Here is an 18,058-nt window from a genome sequence, read left to right on the forward strand (position 1 = left end):
CATTTGTTTGTTTATTTATTTATTGGGGTTGAATTTGAATTTGTAGACATACTAACCTAAACTGAAACTGAAGTTAACTAAAAATACCTAAGAATAGGAATGCAATTAGTTTTCTAAATAACTAGGGATAAATAAAAAGGAAAATATTAGTTTGTAAACCTTAAAAGAGGAATAACACTAGATCTAATTAGTTAAAGAAATTGGAGTAATAAAGGCTATTCTAAAGAATCTCATTGATTCTAACTAAAAAAGGAATTTGGTTTTCATTTGATATCTGAGATTTGGAACCTAAGACAGATATTGGAGTTTTGAATTGTTCTTGCTCATGTAAATATTTTGTATACATTGCTATTTTCTATAAACGAACTTACCTCCAGAAGAGAGTTTTTTATTCACGGCTTCCTTCCAATACCTAGAGCGTCTGATGTCCCACTAACACCTGGTGTAGTTCTATATAATTTGATTTTCTCATGAAGAGTGCGGCAACTGGTCACAAGAGATAAGGCAAGCACGACACAGGTATTACATAAAACTGAAGACCTCAGAGCAAAATTGTTCTACCAGAGGGGCATCAATTAAACTATTTACAGTTTATGTTCATATGCAGTTTTAACTTTAGCTAATTATGAACTTGGCCAATCTCATGTGTTCAGCCATTGAATCCTTCATAACAAAGTGCACTTGCATCCGCTCTAGTCACTGATATTTCCAGAGGGTCACCTCCACAGGTATGCTTTATATACACCTGGTCTCATATCCTCTTCTACAATTGTTGCCTCATCATAATTGCAAATTTGAATACATTGCATTATATAGTCTGAATCACCACCTTGTGTCACTTGCAACTGATATAACACAGAACTCAACTCGTAATAGTAACTGTAGCAGCAGCTATTGTATATTTTATTTGGTAATGACTGAATATCTTGAATACAGTTGCAACAATTTATACTTCCTTCCCAATGCTCCTCATTTCTGGTGGGTCTGTTTTCAGATGACCTTGTTTTCTGACTTTTAATCTGACTTATCATAAATACTGTGCCTTTCTCCTTTCCTACTGTTACGTTTACGGTTACAGAATCATCTCCTCTAATATTCCCTTTCTGCAAGGCAGGTAAGACAGGTTTCAGTCTTTGCTGCATAACAACCACTATATTAATAAATTCTTATCAGCCACAACATCTTTTAGGGGATCTTCAGAACTTCTCAGCTGCCTCCATCCACATTGCCTGGCAGTCCTCTCTGAAAGGATCCAACTCTGTTTGTGCTCGATTCAGTTCTTTCACCAACTATGGGGAGTGTGCCTATAGGTTCTGAGCTCTTTCCCAGAGAGTCTCAATTTCTCTGTCTGTATTGACTTTGCTTAACCCAATCAATAACACTTCACTGCAGTACTACATGCTGAGCCTGTTGTTCTTTTTGTATCATCACACAGCTGTTTTCTTAAAATAGCTGTGAACTGACTGTCTCATCCTGCTCAGATTACAGACTCTTCCTCTGAACTACCTGACTTTGAGGAATCAGAATCCTGTTGTGCTGAAATTGCCAAGGCAATGTCAAAGTGATACCTCTGAGATGGTCTGCTTGTAATGGGCAGTCTTTCATGCACCCTGGACTTTCCTCCCTGGGCCAGTTACCTCACTAACCATTTATTTTAACCATTATGTTATTTCATTCTGCAGATCACTCTCTTAACCTTACTGCTGTTTTTGCAGGTGCCTCTGTAACTAAAGACACTTGTCCTAAAATTTCACCTGCGTTATGTTTCACTAGTTGGCCAGCAACAATGAAAGTGTTTAATATCTGATAACTGAATAATCAACACTGCAAATCCAAGACTCCTAAAAAATTCTTCAGGAATGTTCCTTATGAAGGTATGCCATTTGCCCTTGCCTCTCCAAGGACAGCTGCAGAGGGCTGCAATCTCGGTCAGCTCCGTCAAGGGCACTAGCCTCGCTAGCATCGAGGACATTTTCAAAGGCAATGTTTCAAAAAGGTGGCATCCATCATTAAGAACTTCATCTTCCAGGTCACACTCTCTTATTACTACCATCAGGGGCACAGTCAATGTTTTAGGAACAGCTTCTACCTCTCTGCCACCAAATTTCTGAATGTGCAATGAATCGACACATTATCACTACCTCACTATCTTTCCTCTGTTAAATTTAACATTTTATTATATATTTCTTATTGCATTTATAGTGTTTTTATATATTGCACTCGAATGGCACATTTACATTTGTTGATGACACCACTGTCGTGGGCTGAATCAAAGATGGTGACGAATCAGCATATAGGAGGGAGATTGAAAATCTGGCTGAGTGATGCCACAACAACAACCTCTCACTCAATGTCAGCAAGACCAAGGAGCTGATTATTGACGTCAGGAGGAAGAAAACCAGAGGTCTATGAGACAGTTCTCATTGGGGGATCAGAGGTGAAGAGGTTCAGCAGCTTTAACTTCCTCAGTGTTATCATTTCAGAGGATCAGTCCTGGGTCCAGCATGTAAATGTTTTTACAAAGCAAGTATGGCAGCCCCTGTACATTCTTAGGAGTTTGCAAAGATTTGACATGTCATCTAAAACATTGACAGCTTCTATAGATACATGGTGGAGAGTGTATAGACCGGTTGCATCACAGCCTGATGTGGAAAAACTGATGCCCTTGAATGAAAGAGCCTACAAAATGTAGTGGCTATGGCCCAGTCCATCACGGGTAAAGCCCTCCCCACCATTGAGCACATCTACATAGAGTGCAGTCACAGGAAAGCAATATGCGTCGTCAAGGACATTTACCATCCAGGCAATGCTTTTTTCTCATTGCTGCCATCAAGAAAAAAGTGCAGGAGTCCCAGGACCCACAACACCAGGTTCAGGAGCAGTTATTACCCCTCAGCCATCAGGCTCTTGAACCAGAAGAGATAACCATTCAACTTCACTCTCCTCATCACTGAACTGTTCCCACAACCTATGGGCTCACTTGCAAAGACTTGTCATCTCATGTTCTCAATATTTATTGCTTATTACTTTTCTTACTATAACAGTAATTATTTTTTTTTCTTTTTGTTTTGGCACAGTTTGTTGTCTTTTGCTCATTGGTTGTTTATCCTTCCTGTTTGGAGCACTCTTCCATTGATTCTATTGTGTTTCTTGTACTTACTCTGAAATCCTGCAAGAAAATTAACCTCAGGGTTGTATATGGTGACATATATGTACCTTGTTAATAAATTTACTTTGAATATATCAGTAATATTAAACCTGATTTTGATTCTGACAGCAGAAGATTGGGTGTTCTCATTCACTAGCTTAACAAATTTCATGTTACATGGCAGAGATAATAAACCTGATTCTGATTCTCAGTTCCTCACCAGCTAGCCTGCTCCAGAAACAACAGGATCCTGTTAAGCTTGAAGTCAGCAAACACTACCACTTCTTCCTACAAGTTCAGCCAAAGTAGAGTACCAAAGCTAGCAGAAAATCTGGAAAAAAGACTAACTAACCACAATACAAAAGTTAATCAACAGTAAACTAATAGGGGTGCCACCATAGCATAATAGTCCATTCCATGCTATTATAGCTCAAGGTGTCGGAGGTTGGCGTTCAATTCCCACACTGTCTGCAAGAAGTTTGCACGTCTTGCCCTTAAGGTGTGGTTCTCTTCCAGGTACTCCAGTTTCCTCCTACATTCCAAAGTTGTGATGTTTAATAGGCTAATTGGTCATTGTAAATTGTCAAATGATTTGGCTAGGATTAAATAGATGGGTTGCTGGGTGATGTGGGATGTGGTCTGTACCGCTAAATGAAAATAAATAAATAAGTTAATGATGATCTTGTTAAATATGCAGGTATAGATTCTGTTCTCCTGACTCTTTCATTCAAATACATCACATGGCTTAGTTACTTCCTTGAAGCCCAATTTGTTAATGCCAGCATTAAATCAGTGTGGCATATCGATTCATATATAGATCTATCTACTTTGCATATCCCCAGATGGTGATGGCGTTCCATGAACTAACATCCTAATCAATGAGAAGGGTGGCTTTGCATATGTACTCACAATCATTGGACATCCTATTAGCGCCAACTTTTCACCCACTATTGGGACCTAATTTTGTTACCTTTATCTCAGAATATGCTAATAGTAGCAACTATCCATTTTGAAGAAAGATAACTGCACATTGATGACAATCACTTTAATTTTAAAGTTTAGTGAAGACATCCGTAGGTAATAATTGTGTAGTTAACCTTACAGAAAGTATACTATGTTGTTTGATTATCATCAGAATGACAGTTGACAATAGAGGCATTGTTGATTTCAAATTTATTATTGAAATTATTTTCACATGAGTAATGCATGAGCAAAAAATGAAACTTCCCTCCAAATGATCTTTTATGGAAAGCCATTATAAATATAAAGATATACAATAAACATAGAATCAAACTTTTCCAGAAAGAAATCAGAGCTGAATGTTTATGTAAGTCTTAACACTTTTTCCCAAATCAATACATAAAAATGGTTTCCCAGCCAAAATCTGTAATGAAAAGGTCTAAGTTTATTCAAAACCTAAGATGACAAGACATTAACTTGTCATAAGGAAAAGCAGGGAAAGGATGCTAGATCTACAAATGTGTTCACTCATTTGACAATGCAGCCTCATATATTCATCCAATCCATAGGAAAGGCAATATAGCAAGAATCAACAAAAAATGAGCGTTAAAATGGAATGGCAAATTAAGCAGACCACTGGAAAATTCATTTTGGATTTGATAAGACAATGAAACACACTCCAAAAAATAGCAAAATACCACCTGGAGAATGTCTTGCTCTGGCCCCTGTCTTACCCCTTTCCTCCTCCTCCCTTTATATTAGTAATCTTCCCTCTCTACTCATTTCTTGCCCAAAACTACAATTCGTATCCCCCTACCCCTCAGATGCTGCCCAACTGGCAGATTGATTTTTGCTCCAAATTCCAGCATCTGCAGTATCTTCTGTCTACATACCATGGCTATTTGGTCAAAATGAAACACTAGGTCTTTTTAAGTAAAAAGAAATAACATTGTAGATGCTTAAACCAAAAAAAAATGCTGGAAGAACTTAGCCATTCAAGCAGCATCTGAGGAAAAAGCAATTCATTGGCACCTCTTCCAATTTCGTGCACTGGATTCAATGTTCGTAATGTGGTCTCTTCTACGTTGGTGAATCCAGACATAGAGTACCTGCACTCAGTCTGCAGTCGTGACCCTGAGCTTTGAGTAGCCTGTTATTTTAATTCACCATCTCAATCCCATGCTATCCTTTCTGTCTCCTGTACTGTTACAGTGAGGCCCAAAGTAAGCCTAGGAAACAACATATTGTAGTTTGCAGAAGTTAATATTGCACTCTCCAACTTCAGGTAACGTGCTCTTGCTTCCCAGGCCTGGCCAGTTGTGCTTGTCATTCGTCTTCCCAGCCCCAAACTTCATTAAACACTTAATTTATTTACTCTAGCCTGCTCAGCATGTCTCAGTGGGCCATAACTTTTTTTACTACAGCAAGATAAACTTAATTCATAATAAAAGTAATTATCTACATGAATAAACTGCACAATGCTTTTTCATTCTTACATTCATAGTCAATGCACTAAGTAGTGTTTTATTGCATTCCTTAAAACCAATATGATTGTTGCCGCTCATGTGGCTCTCTGGAGTTGGGCACTACTACAATAACTTGAGTGCTTCCTCACCCAACCTGCCCCTCCCTGCCCAGTAACAGAGGAACCCTATAATGTGGTTCCTCACCCGCCGGGCACTTGGGGTGGCTGCAGCAAGCTTCAGTGCGTAGCTCAGCACAGGCTCTGCAGTGCGCCATAAATGAAACAGAAAGCATCACCCTGACTTCACAACGTTAGCCATGCATTACACAGACAAAGGAACTTTAACTGCCAGTTTAATGGCGACATCATTTCACCCTATTACAGACATCTACCATTGCCTCTCCCACCTTCTCTGCTACTTGGATCCAGCTGCTTTCTCTTTCACTTGTAAGGAGGAGTTGACAACCTGAACATTTAACTGGTTTCTCGTTCTTGCTAAATTGGTTGAGATCTTTTAACTTTCTTAGAGCAGCAGAACTACAGAGCTTTTGTTAAATGAAAAGGCAAAAGTCCGCTAATTGTAGTCTTTTACTTTTATTGTCAATAAGCTGATAGGTATAAGAAGGGCAGGTTGTTGCTTTTTCCCCTATTTTGGATATTTCTTTTCATTGTTGGCAGATTTTTAATAAACCTGGAAGTATTTTATTAGCAAGATAAGGAAAATATAACAGATTTTACATGAAAATTGGTTCGCACAGCACCACGCTTTTGCGCTATGCAGAATGGAAAGGTAAATGTATAACAGGCATTTGGTGGCTCTGGGCCTGTACTTGCTTGGAGGTTAGAAGAATAAGGGGGATCTCATTGAAACCTGTTGAATATTGAATGGCCTAGAGAGTGGACGTGGAAGGAAGATTTCCTATAGTGGGGAGGCAAGCACCAATGGGCACAGACTCAGAATAGAGGGGCATCCATTTAGAACACTGTTGAGGAGGAATTTTAAAGCCAGAAGGTGGTGAATCTGTGGAATTCATAGTACAGACAGCCGTGGTGGGCAAGTCATTGGGTATATTTAAAGCAGAGGTTGATAGCTTACTGATTAGTCAGAACGTTAAAGGTTATGGGGAGAAAGCATGAGAATTGGGTTGAGAGGGATAATACATCAGCCATGACAGAATTCAGGAGCAGAGTCGATGGGCTGAGTGGCCAATTTCTGTTACTATGTCTTATGATCTTATGGTCTTATAAATTAGTTTCGTTGAAAAATACAAATAATGGAAAATTGAGGAATCACTGCACAGATGATAAAGTTTATGATTCCCCCCCCCCCCACTCTTCCCATGTACCCACACTTCTGAAGTATCAGTACACAAGCGTCTAGGATATATGCATTGGTATTGATACCACTTTCACTCAAGCACTCATGGTCTGTACCCTCTACATGCCAATCATGAAGAAACAGACCTTCACAGTATCTATGATTGCAATATTATATTACTTAAAAGGAAACCAGTCTGAACAAGTCCTACACCAGTGCTGACTTGCAAGTATATCCCCTTGAAGTGATTTTGTTCTTGGTAAGGTCTTTTCAATCACAGCCCACCCTTTGCTCTACTAAACACACTGCTCTCACCTGATCCCCTCTTTATCCCATGCAGTGATCCCACACTTCCACCCCATCAGGGCCACCCAAACCATCTCGCTATTGTTCATAATCATTTTCCTTAAATTCCAACACATGGTTCACTACAAATGCCAAAAAACACCACCTTTTTTATTCCAGATTACTGTCCCCTGTCCAAATCCCCAACTATCAGCCTTCAACCTGATAATTATGCCCAACAATTTTCCTTCTGCTGCCTAACTCTTTGTTTCTCTCTCTCTCTCTCTCTGTGACCTTGGTCTTGCCCTTGAATTTAGTTTATTTCCTTTGAATATGAAAGATGTGATCAATAGAGGATGTCAGTTTGTCATGGACTTCCCTGTGAATCTGAATTCCATCTGTTCTCACAAGGCAAGTGCCTAACCCTACAGAATTCCCTGGCATCTATTACTCGTTAACTTATAGTAACTTACAATGGCATCTGTTCTCCAAACCTATGTAGATTCTGTTGAATTATAAATTTCCACTTGCAGAAGGATTATAAAAAAGGGTTAGAATAATTTAATAAAATCCAGGATAACCCACTACTGGAACAATTTCAATGATTGTGCTGTGTCGGATCAGTACATACTTTGCTAAACTACTCAGTTCTGCAATATCATGATAATATAACTCCACTGCATTTTAATATTATATGTAGCCCAGCGGAACAAAATAAAACTGTAACCATAAACATTCTTTAGAGTCTACAAATAAAATCCCCAAGGTATATTTTACAAGGGCTTATTTTAATGTAAATAACTTATTCTCATTCCAGAAGGAACTTCTCATTTTTATGAATGAAGTAACTTGACAACGTGTATATTAGGGACTGGTAGTTATGATGCCATCCCTCTCTTGGCTATTGCATTGTGAATGGTATGTTGATAAATTCAAATACCATTATAAACTGTCAAGATTTATCATATTATCTCAAATCTGGAAGAAATTGTCAACTGCATATTGAAGACCTAAATGATAATTCTAAGCAGAGTATATATGGGTAAAACGAAAACCTTCTGCTTATTCTCAATAACAATGCACTATTGCTCCAGTGGGGTCTGTTTATATTGATTGGTTTAAAACTGATAAACCTTGGTAAAATGATCTAATTACACGAATCAGACTCTTCTAATGGATTAGTGATGACTTTGTGTACATCATAATAATGTTACATGATATTTTAAGAGTTTGAGAATGAATGACATTATCTGCAGACCTTGAAGCTCAGTAGCAATAAGAATGTTGAAATTTTTTGTCATCAAACCATTGTATTTGTTCTCACAGCTATTAGTTTAGTCCTCTCCAATGGCCAATATGACTCTTGGCTAGAATTCTGTTTCTGTGTAATAAAACTGAATCGATTCTTTTGATTATTGATCAAAGTCAAGCTCAGTATCCTAATTATTGTCCAACCAGTGCATTGCAACGTCTGTGCTGAAGTTCTGTGGCTATCCCGATGATCTGATTGTAAACTCTTAACTTCTTTATAGCTTTTAAATGAATGAGCATTGCATTAAATTGCTTTGCAGAGTGTCTGACCATTGAAATTGAGCAGCGTCCTTGTAATCTCATGTGCCTTTTTAAAGCTTGGGTTATAGTACTATTTTTTGTTTGAATGGAATTAGTTTTAGTACACAGCAACAGGATTCTAGCCAAGGGTCACACTGACCATTGGAGAGGACTAAACTAATAGCTGTGAAACCAAATACAGCATTTTGGTTAACATCATCTGTATCTCATGCCTGAGTTTGTAAGAAACTCGATAGCTGCTTGTGTGAATTCCCAATATATGTAAAACCAAGTGCAAACACCGTAAATTTACCCAATAATGTAATTTCTGTGCAATATAAAAAAGGTTTTAAAATATTTTTCTTAATTTTGCTTAATCATAAAACAGAGAAAGGTGCTAGGTGTGGAGTATTGCACAGGGAATGCAAAATCAAGAAACACTCCAAGTTTAACTCAAGCTCTTTTGGTTAAGACTGCAATGTTCAAATGAGTTAACAAAATTTCATTCAAATAAGAGGAAGAAATATTATTTACTCTACTCTTATTAATCATTTATTGAAATGTTCCTAAGTTTGGGTGTTTACATTCATCAGCTAGCTGTAAAATCAAACTTGAAAGTACATTTATTATCCAAGTATGTATGCAGCATACAACCCTGAGATTTGTCTCCCGTGCAGTCACAAAACCAAGAAGAACGATGGAACCAACCTGCCGAAAGAGAAACCTCAAACATCAAACACCTCTCTTGTGCACAAAAAAAATCACGCAAGCAACAACAAAAATGAGAGCCACATCCGGACAGCCACATCTGCGCCAGGTGCATCGAGCTGCAGCTCCTTAGGGACCGTGTTAGGGAAATGGAGATGCAGCCTGATGACTTTTGTCTGGTCAGGGAGGGGGAGGAAGTGATAGAGAGGAGCTATAGGCAGATTGTCTATATTGTGAGCCTCGGGAGACTGGTAAGTGGGTAAAAATCAGGAGAGGGAAAGGCAGAGTCAGATACTGTGGCTGCTCCGTTTAACAATAAGTACTTCTGTTTGAGTACTGCTGGGGGGAGCGGCCTACCTGGGGGAAGTAACAGTGGCCGCGCTTCTGGCACAGAGTCTGGGCCTGCGACTCAGAAGGGTAGGGAAAGGAAGAGGCAGCCGTAGTAGGGGACTCTATAGTTAGGGGATCAGATAGGCAATTCTGTGGATGCAGGAAAGAAACGTGGATGGTAGTTTGCCTCCCAGGTGCCAGGGTCCGGGATGTTTCTGATTGCATCCATGATATCCTGAAGTGGGAAGGTGAACAGCCAGAGGTCGTGGTACATATTGGTACCAACGACATAGGTAGGAAAAGGGAGGAGGTCCTGAAAATAGACTACAGGGAGTTAGGAAGGAAGTTGAGAAGCAGGGTCACAAAGGTAGTAATCTCGGGATTACTGCCTGTGCCACGAGACATTGAGTATAGGAATAGAGTGAGGTGGAGGATAAATGTGTGGCTGAGGGATTGGAGCAGGGGGCAGGGATTCAGATTTCTGGATCATTGGGACCTCTTTTGGGACAAGTGTGACCTGTACTAAAAGGACAGGTTGCATTTGAATTCCAGGGGGACCAATATCCTGGCAGGAAGGTTTGCTAAGGCTATTGGGGAGAGTTTAAACTAGAATTGCTGGGGGGTTGGGAACTGAACTGAAGAGACAGAGGGAGGAGCAGTTGGCTCACAAATAGCGAAAGCTTGGAAGACAGTGTGAGAAGGAGGTTAGGCAGGTAATAGAGAAGGGACCTGCTCAGATCGATGGTTTGAGATGTGTCTATTTTAATGCAAGAAGCATCATGAACCAAGTGGATGAGCTTAGAGCGTTGATCAGTACTTGGAGCTATGATGTTGTGGCCATTACAGATACTTGGATGGTTCAGGGGCAGGAATGGTTATTTAGAGTGCCAGGCTTTAGATGTTTCAGAAAGGACAGGGAGGGAGGCAAAAGAGGTAGGGCGTGGCACTGCTGATCAGAGATAGTGTCACAGGTGCAGAAAAGGAGGAAGTCATGGAGGGATTGTCTACTGAGTTTCTGTGGGTGGAAGTTAGAATCAGGAAGGGGTCAGTAAGTCTACTGGGTGTTTTTGTAGACCACCCAATAGTAACAGGGACATCGAGGAGCAGATAGGGAGACATTTCTGGAAAGGTGTAATAATAACAGGGTTGTCATGGTGGGAGATTTTAATTTTCCAAATAATGATTGGCATCTCCCTAGTGCAAGGGGGTTAGATGGGGTGGAGTTTGTTAAGTGTGTTCAGGATGGTTTCCTGATGCAATATGTAGATAAGCATACAAGAGAAGAGACTGTACTTGATCTGGTATTGGGAAATGAACCTGGTCAGGTGTCAGGTCTCTCAGTGGGAGAGCATTTTGGAGATAGTGATCACAATTCTATCTCCTTTTAGGAGCAGACAAGTTAGGAGAAGAAGAAAGCCCTTAACTCCGAGTGGAGTCATCAGGACACTGTATGACGGCGTTCTTTTAGCAGGCTTTCTTATTTTTACGAGGCTGAGTTGCTAGCTCGACGCTCAACCCAGCATGGATGGAAAGCATACAACGGAGCCGGCAGGATTCAAACTCAGGAGCCTTCACTCAAAAGTCCGGCGCTGATGCCACCAGCCAGCTACAGACAAGTTAGGAAAGTGTTTAATTGGAGTAAGGGTACTCCAATATGAAGCTATCAGGCAGGAACTTGGAATCATGAACTGGGAAAAGATGTTCTCAGAGAAATCTATGGCAGAAACATGGCAAATGTTCAGGGGATATTTGCATGGCGTTCTGCATGGATATGTTCCAATGAGACAGGGAAACGATGGTAAGGCACAGGAACCATGGTGTACAGAGGCTGTTGTAAATCTAGTCAAGAAGAAAAGAAGAGCTTATGAAAGGTTCAAAAACCTAGGTAATGATAGCGATCTAGAAGATTATAAGGCTAGAAGGAAGGAACTTCAGAGTGAAATTAGGAGAGCCAGAAGAGGCCATGAGACGGTCTTGGCGAGTAAGATTAAGGAAAACCCCAAAGCATTCTACAAGTATGTGAAGAGCAAGAGGATAAGACATGAGAGAATGAAGTGTGACAGTGAAAAAGTGTGTATGGAACCGGAGGAGATTGCAGAGGTACTTAATGAATAATGTGCTTCAGTATTCACTATGGAAAAGGATCTTGGCGATTATAGGAATGACTTATAGTGGATTGAAAAGCTTGAGCATATAGACATTAAGAAAGAGGATGTGCTGGAGCGTTTGAAAAGCATCAAGTTGGATAAGTCTCTGGGAATGGATGAATTGTACCCCAGTCTACCGTGGGTGGAGAGGGAGTAGATTACTGAGCCTCTGGCAATGATCTTTGCATCATCAATGAGAAAGATCCTGAGAGGCAGGATTTATGAACATTTGGAGAGGTATAGTATGATAAGGAATAGTCAGCATGGCTTTGTCAAAGGTAGGTCGTGCCTTATGAGCCTTATTTAAATTTTTTTGCGCTCCCTCAATAGCAAGAATGTCCTTCCTCAAATTTGGAGACTGAAACTGCACACAATACTCCAGGTGTGGTCTCACTAGGGCCCTGTACAACTGCAGAAGGACCTCTTTGCTCCTATACTCAACTCCCCTTGTTACGAAGGCCAACAAACCATTAGCTTTCTTCACTGGCTGCTGTTCCTGCATGCTTACTGGAGAAGATCCTGAGAGGCAGGATTTATGAACATTTGGAGAGGTATAGTATGATTAGGAATAGTCAGCATGGCTTTGTCAAAGGCAGGTCGTGCCTTAAGAGCCTTATTTAAATTTTTTGAGGATGTGACTAAACATGTTGATGAAGGTAGAGCAGCAGATGTAGTGTATATGGATTTCAGCAAAGCATTTGATAGGGTACCCTATGCAAGGCTTATTGAGAAAGTAAGGAGGCATGGGATCCAAGGGGACCTTGCTTTGTAGATCCAGAACTGGCTTGCCCACAGAAGGCAAAGAGTGGTTGTAGACGGGTCATATTCTGCATGGAGGCCGGTGACCAGTGGAGTGCCTCAGGGATCTGTTCTGGACTCTTGGCAGTATGGAGGATCAGAGGGATCTTGGGGTTCAAATCTATCGGACACTCAAAGCTGCTGTGCAGGTTGACTGTGGTTAAGAAGGCATATGGTGCATTGGCCTTCATCAACCGTGGGATTGAGTTTAAGAGCCGAGAGGTAATGTTGCAGCTATATAGGACCCTGGTCAGACCCCACTTGGAATACCATGCTCAGTTTTGGTCACCTCACTACAGGAAGGATGTGGAAACCATAGAAAGGGTGCAGAGGAGATTTACAAGGATGTTGCCTAGATTGTGGAACATGCCTTATGAGAACAGGTTGTGTGAACTCCGCCTTTTCTCCTTGGAGTGGCGGAGGATGAGAGGTGACATGATAGAGGTGTATAAGATGATGAGGGGCATTGATCATGTGGATGGTCAGAGGCTTTTTTCCAGGGCTGAAATGAATAGCACGAGTGGGCACAGTTTTAAGGTGCTTGGAAGTAGGTACAGAGGAGATGTCAGGGGTAAGTTTGTTATGCAGAGAGTGGTGAGTACATGGAATGGGCTGCCAGTGACGGTGGTGGAGGCGGATACGATAGGGTCTTTTAAGAGACTCCTGAATATGTACATGGAGTTTAGAAAAACAGAGGGCTATGGGTAACTCTAGGTAATTTCTAAAGCAAGTACATGTTCGGTACAGCATTGTGGGCTAAAGGGCTTTTATTGTGCTGCAGGTTTTCTATGTTTCTATGTAACTAGAACACATCATAAACCTGAGAGTCCAAATCTATAATCCATGTCAATTAAACCTTGCTCTGGCCCCACTGTTGGCAGCATCGAGGAAGAAAGCAATCACTCAAGCACAAGGACGTTCCCTTGGGAGCAGTGAATGAGAGACCACCACAGGTAAACACCTCCTCTGGCAGCAGTGACTGAGAGGCTGGTAGATACCGCTGAACACTCATTTTGCCCTCCGAACCTGTCTCAATGATCCTCAACCTTCAATCATCCTCGGCATTTAACTGGCGAGACTGACGCGAGGTGGATCCGCGCCTCGTCTCCTAGTTTCCTGACCGCCATGCCACAGGCTTTGGCCGCAGACTTGTGGAACTCTCTCAGAGACAACAAAGCACCAGATTGCCCCGTAGGCCCAAAATCACACTGCCAAAGTGTAAATAACAAGGCTGTACCTGTAGCAAAATCACATCTGAAATATAAAGAATATTTAAAAGAAGGGGAACGAATTGATTCATGACCCAATTGATTCTTGAGGACTTCAATTTTGGTAGCATTGTGTGCTGATCAATTTGTTTGTTAATCAAATTGTCATAAAATTCCAAGGCCTACTGAATAAAAAAAAATGAATGATCAAATAGTTAATATCCTTAATAATTATTTTCTCTTTGAAAGTAAGGAGTAGCTGGAGCTATAAAGACTCTGAGATCTCAAGTTGCAGCTTACTGATACAGGCTTGGAATATGGCTGCTGAAAGGGGGGGGTGGTCTAAGATATAAAACCTAAGTACTGCACTTTAATAAGGTTCCTAGTCTGGCACCACATAATAAGAAATCTGGTATCTCAGGAATGTCCCACATATTGAACTAATTGGCAAAGCTAAGGAAGGATAATTGGTGATGATGTCACTTGTTGCATATTTGATGTGAAGTTGCTTTAGATGCACAAATGTAATGCATGGTGGGAAATATCTGACTGAATTACTGAGACCATGAAAGGTTTGGAAATAGCCATTTCATTCAGTCTTTAGAGTGTTTTCAGAATCATACAGTACAGAAATAAAGAACATATTGAAATCGTATCTCTGGACCATAGGTGATTATCTGCACAGTAGAAATTTCAGTGAAGTCACAATGCCAAACCAAAAATCGGAGAAGGTCACCCATACATTTTCTCCCCAGAAAGTCTTCCTCTGTGCTGCATCCAGATGACCCAGGTCACTTGAATAATGAGTTTTGGCCTCACTAACCAATTAAATTAAATCTTTGGATTTTCTAAATTTACAAAAGAGCAAATAGCCACACCTCAAATTTATGCATTAAATTTCTTGTGCCTGACAATCACAATTGAAAGCTATTGAAGATTAAATATAAGAACATGAGAAATAGGGTTAGGCACCACCTCTGCTATTCCATCAGATCATAAGTGATCTTTTACCATTTTCCTGAACAACCCTGATAAGATTCTTGCAACAGTATGACCTTTATCCACGCGCACAATGTGCTGGAAGTGCTTCAGCATGTCAGGAAGCATCTATGGAAGGGAATAAGCAGTTAATATTTCAAACAGAAACCCTTCATCAGGATGTGTGCATGTGTGTTTTGGTGGTCTGCTCACATAATGATATACTGATATAATGATAGCTTGATATACTGGTTTCCAGTTGTCTTGGACTTTCTTATCATTGGACCAAGATCATGACATCATGCTGTCAAGTACGAAGGGATAGGTGGTGTGCAATGGCAAACTCTCGTCAGAAGAATTAATGCACAGACACATTCCATTCTTCAGGCCTGAAGTGGAAGCAAGTCACCCTTGATTATTATTCCCTTCTGAAGCTTACCCTATCCTCTTGTCACCCTACCAGGAATAGGGTTCCTCTTGCCCTCACCTACCACCCCACCAGCCTCTGCATCCAGCACACAATTTTACGAAACTTCCACCACCTCCAATTGGATCCCACCACATCTTTCCCTCCCTCTCCCCACACTTTCCACTTTCCACAGGGATCGCTCCCTACATGACTCCCTTGTCCATTTGTCTCTCCCCACTGACCTCCCTTTTGGCACTTATCCTTGCAAGTGGAAGAAGTGCTACACCTTCCCCTACACCTCCTCCCTCACTACCACTCAGGGCCCCAAACAATCCTTCCAGGTGAGGCGACACTTCACCTGTGAGTCTATTGGGGATATATATGTTTTCAGTGCTCCTGGTGTGGCCTCCTGTATGTCAGTGAGACCCAATGTAGATTCAGAGACAGCTTCGCCAAGCATCTACGCTGTGTCCGACAAAACAGGCTGGATCTCCCAGTAGCCACCCATTTTAATTCCACTCCCCATTCCCATTATGATATGTCCATCCATGGCCTCCTCCACTGTTGTGATAATGCCACACTTAGGTTGGAGGAACAGCACCTTATATTCCATTTTGGTGGCTTCCAACCTGATGGCATAAACATCGATCTCTCAAACTTCCAGTAATGCCTCCCCTGCCCTCCTTTCACCATTTCCCATCCCTTTTTCCCTCTCTCATGTTATCTCCTTGCCCACCCATCACCTCCCTCTGGTGCTTCCCCCCCCCCCCACTTTTTTTCTTTCTTCCATGGATTTCTGTCTCTTTCACCAATCAACTTCCTAGCTCTTTGCTTCATTCCTCCCCCTCCAAGTTTCACCTATCGCTTGGTGTTTCTCTCTCCTCTTCCCACCTTTCAAATCTACTCCTCAGCTTTTTTTCTCCAGTCTTGCTGAAAGATTTTGGCCTGAAACATCAACTGTGCTTTTTTCCATCGATGCTGCCTGGCCTGCTGAGTTCCTCCAGCATTTTGTGTGTGGTGCTCAGATTTTCAGCATCTACAGATTGTCTCCTTTTTGCCCTTCTGAAGAAAATGGTCACATTAACATGCTTTGCACTGTCTCCAAGTTCACTCCAGTGAAATCAGTGGAAGGAGTTTTTGACACACAGTGCAACATACTGGCACAACAAAATAGTTTGTTTCAGGAATTATTCAGGAATGAATATTCAGATAATCATAACAGGACATAGCAGCTCATACACTAACAAGGCAATGGCCTACCTCATATCCTGCCACAGTAATTTCTGACATGGGATTCGCAGTTTATGTTACACATAAATATATAGAATTTGTTTAACTTAAACTTAGACTACCAGTACTTCCAGCCTACCTTCTGTAATGTACTTGTTAATGGTTTACTGGGGCGAAAGACCAATGAAAACTTCTGTTATTGCAATCCCCAGGAACTATCAATCCATCTAAAGGCATTGTTTTTGCATTAGCACAAAAATAAGAGAAGTTAACATTGGTTCCATTAGTATTTTGCTCAACTCCAGTTGATGTGATTGGCCCTGACAACTTCTATTTGCACCTTTTGACTGACCTGATAGGATGTCAATATGAACCTTTGCAACCTAGTGACAGAGTCGATTTTTCTTAAGAACCCCTGGCAAGAGTGGAGAAGTTGGCTGCCTGTTTAAAAAGTCAGTGGCTGGCATTCATGTCTTGCAAAAACAGAATACTGGAAGAAGTCACTGAGCCAATCAGCATCTGAGAAGATAAAAGGTGCAAGTCAATGTTTTGGGTTGAAACCTTGCATCAGGATTATTATGACATTTAGGGTCTTCAGTCCAGTGGATCTATGCCGGTTTCTGACAGGAAAATAAGCAATCTCACCGGTGTTATCCACCCACCTCATTTTCCAACTGATCCTGTAATTTATTCTCTCTGAAATGCCCATCAATTCCCCTTTAGTGTTTTGAGCCTTACCTAAACAATCACAGCCTTGCGATGTGGGAGGAAAGCAGAGAGCCCAGGTGGAAACCCATGTGATCATGGATAGCACATGTGGACTCACACAGAAAGCACCCAAGATCATGTGTGACTGATCGAACAAGATCAGGGCTTCATTGTTGAGGAAATTGGTATAGAACAGGAAACTGCATTGACTTCATCTATCCAAAAAGCAGTATGGGTATTTTTTTAGTGTTCTCAGGAGCGAAGTCTCCCAAATATGTGCAGGAAAGCAGTGACCGTTTCTGCTTGGTATTGGTTTTGAAGTCTTGATTCATGAATTCTCTTTCCATCAGTTGGCTAAAGACCACACTGGCACATTGAAAAAACTGGTGAACTGCATAATTGCAGTCTAACTTTGCTGATGGGTGGATCTTCTAAGAATAAGTGGAGGATCTGTTTGGATTTAATACACAGGTTGTAGAGGATCTTTGTCTTCCAGATGTTTAATGTAATGCTTATTTCTTATCAGAGAATGAGATATTCAGACCCAAACATGATATAGTCTATATGATTATTTATTCTTGAACTCACAGCTATTTGGAGACTATGTTGGGTTTTATTTGGTCTCTTGGTAGGAATATACGAAATGCATATGTCTATGCTACAATTCTTTTCTGTCATGTTCTTAAATGAGGAAGTCACATAATATAAACAAATCAACTTCAGGATATTGAGTAAATTGCAAAGACATGGGATCAGTAGATATAGACTGGTCACATTGAGTATATTGATGAATGCTTTATTATAATCAGTGTGGT

Source organism: Hemitrygon akajei, chromosome 11, assembly GCF_048418815.1.
Source record: "Hemitrygon akajei chromosome 11, sHemAka1.3, whole genome shotgun sequence".
Lineage (NCBI taxonomy): Eukaryota > Metazoa > Chordata > Chondrichthyes > Myliobatiformes > Dasyatidae > Hemitrygon > Hemitrygon akajei.